The sequence below is a fragment of the Choloepus didactylus genome, chromosome 1 (genome assembly GCF_015220235.1).
Source record: "Choloepus didactylus isolate mChoDid1 chromosome 1, mChoDid1.pri, whole genome shotgun sequence".
Taxonomy (NCBI): Eukaryota; Metazoa; Chordata; class Mammalia; order Pilosa; family Megalonychidae; genus Choloepus; species Choloepus didactylus.
This window is the reverse complement of record NC_051307.1, coordinates 51556791-51561406: the sequence shown is the minus strand read 5'-3', so window position 1 is coordinate 51561406 and position 4616 is coordinate 51556791. Positions and strand designations below refer to the sequence as shown.

The window sequence follows — 4616 nt, the reverse complement described above, 5'->3', positions numbered from 1 at the left end:
TTTTTTCAAAGAACTTTCAGTTTCCATGATTCTCTATAATTTTTTCTCTTTTCAATTTCATTGATTTCAGCTCTTTATTATTTGATTCCTTCTTCTTGCTATGGATTTAATTTGCTTTTCTAATTTTATCTTTATTTCTCATGTTTAAATGTACTAGCTCTTTTTTTCCCCCAAGAAGCAGAAACTTGTGAAAAAATTGCCTTTAACTTCTATATGCTTAGAAACAGACTCACCTGCATTAGGACCAGAAAAACAGGTCTGAAATGAGCCACAGAACATTTCCATTTCAGCAGAATATATTGCCCAGGAGAGAGGGAGCTCAGTGGAAGAAGTTGTAGAAGTTACAACACAGAATGCTTTGCAACTTTTTTCCAAGCTTCTTGGTACCTACTCCAGAAATAGTTTCAAAATCATCAATTGCAAAACCAAATCTACTGCAGGGGGCAGCATTTGAGAAAAAGAGATATTCTGATTAGGAATCTGAATTGAAGAGGCTGTCTTATCGAGATATAGAAGATTATAATTTTAGAGAAATATTTTCTTTTAGCTTGCATACTGGAACCCTGGGTTCTAATTCTAGCCTTGTGCTGCTTTTCAATTAACAGAGTCCTAGAAGGAGATTGGGAGAGCACTGCTGCTTCTAACCTTGCTTCATTAAATAAAACTACCAAATGAGCTGAAACCATTTCTTTGGGAAGGGTGGCTCCCACACTTAAGGGATGGGGAAGGAATAGGTCAAAGTTTGATGCTTTACCACCTGTTTTACTTCCTATGGGATTTATCCAATGAATGGGAGGATGTCTAGTTTCTTAAACCATCAGAAATCTCATTTCTGGGTTTGTAAAATTTAACTTTTAGTACTTTGATTTCTTTCTTTTTAAGAGAAAAATGTACAAAGTTTTCTTACTGATCTTAATTTTGATTTATGAGGCCAATGGTTTAGAGAGTCACCATTAAATTCCAAGCCCAAAATTGTAGCTAATAAATTGAATTTAAGTTTAAAAAAAAATCTATTTAAAGGTGTTTTAAGAAGGTAGAAGGGAAGGAGAGAGAATATGACTCTTCTTAGTACCCAATCAACAAAGATGGAAAAGACAATAAAATAAAAAAAACTTTACCAAGAAAATGAAGATTAAGAAAAAATTTCCCCAATGTGGCAAAAGACCTTCAGGGAATAAATTAGAAAAACCTGTGTCATAGACTCAAAATACTATTTAAAATCTACATCAGGCCAGGGACTAGGATTATTAGTACTGTGTCTCATCTGTATGTATATTTATAAAACGAGGATCATATTTCTTTTTCAAAATTTAATTTATAAGTGATATGCTGATTTATGAGAATGCTGCAGAAACAAATTTTATTGATAGCAACTTTTAAAAAACAGCAACATTATAATCACTTCAGCTTGGTTTCTTAGTATTTGTCCGGGAGAACATAACATAAACAGTTATTGAATAAGTGTGTACTGGAGGGATATTTTGCTTTCCTAAATAGGGCTGCATTCAGGAACGACCAGCAGGCGCTCCAACCTAGCAACACTTCAAGATGGTGGGACACATGAAATCCAAAGAAAGCCTGAAATGTCTAAGTGGAACAGCTGCTGGTTTATGCTGGCATCATGGCATGTGGAAACCTTCAGATCTAGTGCCATGATCAATGGGATGGTGTTATTGTTAATTCCACAATAACAAGAGGATTGGAGCATCGTGGGGTGAGAGCCAGCAATAGTCCACGATATTGTACTGCAGGTAGCCCAGGAAAAAGCCAAAAGTCACGTCGCTGACATTGTGCAGTGCAGCATGACCCTGGAGAGGCACCATCAGTGGATCCGGCAGCACCGGGTGGTTCAGGACGAACCTTGTGTCCTTGTGGCGCGGCCCGAGGTGAAGGAATATTTGTCCACCGAGTGGGTGACAAACACGTCCATCTGGTTGTGAGCCTGGCGGTGCCTGCGGACTGGCCCTGTGATCAGTCACAAGCAGCAGGTCAAACAGCAGGGCGAAGTACAGGTTTCTCAGCACCTCGCGCCCCGCCTACCTGTTGCTCCTGGATAGGCAGAAGAGGTGCTCAACAGCCAGGGGAGGCCGAGGCCGGAAATCTCCAGCGGCTTCACAGGGGACCGCACTCTATCCCAGGAGGAACTCCCCCGGACTTCCCCCTACCCCCACCCCGGCACACCACCAGCTTCTTGGACAGCCACAGGTCAGTGGCCAGCAGGGAGCGCACAGCGATGCCCAGGAAGGACGGGTTCGGGTCGACACGGTCCTCCTCGGGCAGCCAGGGCGGGGGCACCTGTGAGACGCCCGCCTCCGCCAGGGGGCAGGAGCCACTGCAGTGTACGCGGCGGAAGCCGGAGGCGGCTGCCGAGCAGGCACTACAAGTCAAACCTGCGGGTGCTGCGGTCGCCAGCCGGGCTGCGGGGTCTCTAATGCCTCTCCAAGCGGAGGCGCCCAGAGAGCGTCCCCTGGCACTCCTCCGGTGGCTCGGGATCGCTGTGAGCGATCCCTACCCCAGGACCTGGCAGTACTCTCCAAAGCACATTTTAAAGTGAAATATCAGAGGGCAGAGATGTGTGTATAGTGTTACTTTTCATGTAAAAGAAAGAATACATATGAATAGTTGTGCTAATTTGTACAGAGAATATCTCTGGAAGGGTATGCAAGAAACTGGTAACTGGTTGCCTCCAGGGAGTGGAAATGTGTGGCTTGAGAAACAGGGCTTGGAAAGAGAAGCTCAAATTTCACACTCATTATGCATTTATTAACTATTTTTAAAAAAGAAACAAATTAAAAACCAACCAACCAACTAACTTATTGAGTACTTTAGTTTGTATCAAGGACTTTGCTAAGTACTTTGTAGTATCTTATGTGATACTAAAAGAAAGAGACAAGTAAAGGGAATAAGTTTGTAGCCAGAGAATATGTGAACATGTATGTGTTGGGAGGGGGGTGGTGGGATATGGCAGGAACCTGGGGATTTTCATGTGTCCTATACTCTATCTTCTCTTTGAATAGGAGACTAAGTCATCCGTTGAGGGGGAGGAGGCAGGGCTCATGAAGAGTAAGATGAACATTCAGCATAGTTGCTGTAGAAAGCAGGAATGCGAAGTGTCCAAAGTCAGATAAAAGAATGCTGTGTGTTGCAGTTGTATAGGCATCAATCTAGACGACAGTGCAATTTTTCTCCAGAAATGTTCAGTATTCCTGATATTAAAGTGGAAAATGAACATTATTGGATTGTATGTCTTGCTGTGGGGGAAGCATAAGGTAGCAAGAGAATTGAAGACATTAGCAAAAGTGTAGCTAAAGTCAACTGATAAATAAAAACACCAACTGGGAAATAAGTTTAGATTACAAGTGGAGGAGCCAGCGTCTGGAAAGAGGGGATGCATTTAATTAGTTCACCAATAGTGAGAATTTCAACGCTGTACTTTTAACTCCAGCAAATATCTCCTTCAGTTAGGCTCTTAAAATCCTCTCCTTAGTCTCTGGTTTTCTGTTGCTTATCCCAGAGCCTCTGGAGGCAGACTCGTGAGTAAAATTCTTTTAGAATGGCTCCATCTAGCTCTTCCCAGAGTAGCCTTCACTCAGGGAAGTATCTTATACACATCTGGTATATTTCCACGTTGGGGCTTTTCTTCAAGCTCAGTGATTCTCAAGGTGTGTCCCTAGACCAACAGCATCAGCATCTCCTGAGAATTTTTAGAAATGTAAAATCTTGGCCCCACCTGACACTGAATCAGAAACTTCGGGGGAGGAGCCTAGCCATTTGTGTTTTAACAAGCCTTCTAGGGCATTCTGATGCTTGCTCAAGTTTGAGAACCACTGCTTTAGCTGTTCCGTCTGCCTGAAATCATCTTCTTGAGATAACCCCTTGGTTAACTCCATCACCTCTTCAAGTCTTTGTTGAAATCTCACCTTTTCAGTGAGGCCTACCTGCCACTTGACTTAATATTGCAACCTATTTCCACTTTAATATCAGGAATACTGAACATTTCTGGAGAAAAATTGCACTGTTGTCTAGATTGATGCCTGTCTCTTCCTCTTTACCATAAGCTTCTTCCATCCTTCTTACTCAGCTTTAATTTTTTTCCTTGGCACTTGATGAGTTCCTCTACTATATATGTATATATTATGAGTATTTTTGTCAATTTTTTCCCACTAGTACTTAATGACTCAAGGGCAGGATCTTTGTTTTGTTCATTGATGCATTCCAAGTGTAGAATAGTGCCTAAAATATAGTAGGGGCTTAATAAATATTTGTTGAGTGAATAAAAATATGAGTATCACTTGTCCATTTTCTCAGCAAAGAACCATTTCCAAAGCAAACTTTTTGCTTGGTTTGTGATGCAGCAACTGTCTCTCAACCTTAGGCTTTTCCAAGCATGGATCAAGCACCGGCCCCTATTCACCCAACTGGAGAGGACATAAATCATGCCCTTCGTAAGTCTCCTTGAACCACCTCCTTCTTAGCTTGATAAGGAAGGGTCACACTTTCCCTTACCTTCAAATACACCTCCTCATAGGAAATGGGTAAACTCTCAGCAAATCTATAACATCCTCCAAAGATCATCCTTACCCTATTTTCTAATTCCCACCCTCTTTGATTTGGAC

At 42.0% G+C, this 4616-nt stretch overlaps 1 pseudogene; it reads right to left on the bottom strand.

Annotated features, from left to right (window-relative positions):
• Window positions 1-1676: 1676 nt before the first annotated feature.
• On the bottom strand, window positions 1677-3890 carry LOC119509126 (annotated as a pseudogene).
• Between the last annotated feature and the right edge of the window lie 726 nt (window positions 3891-4616).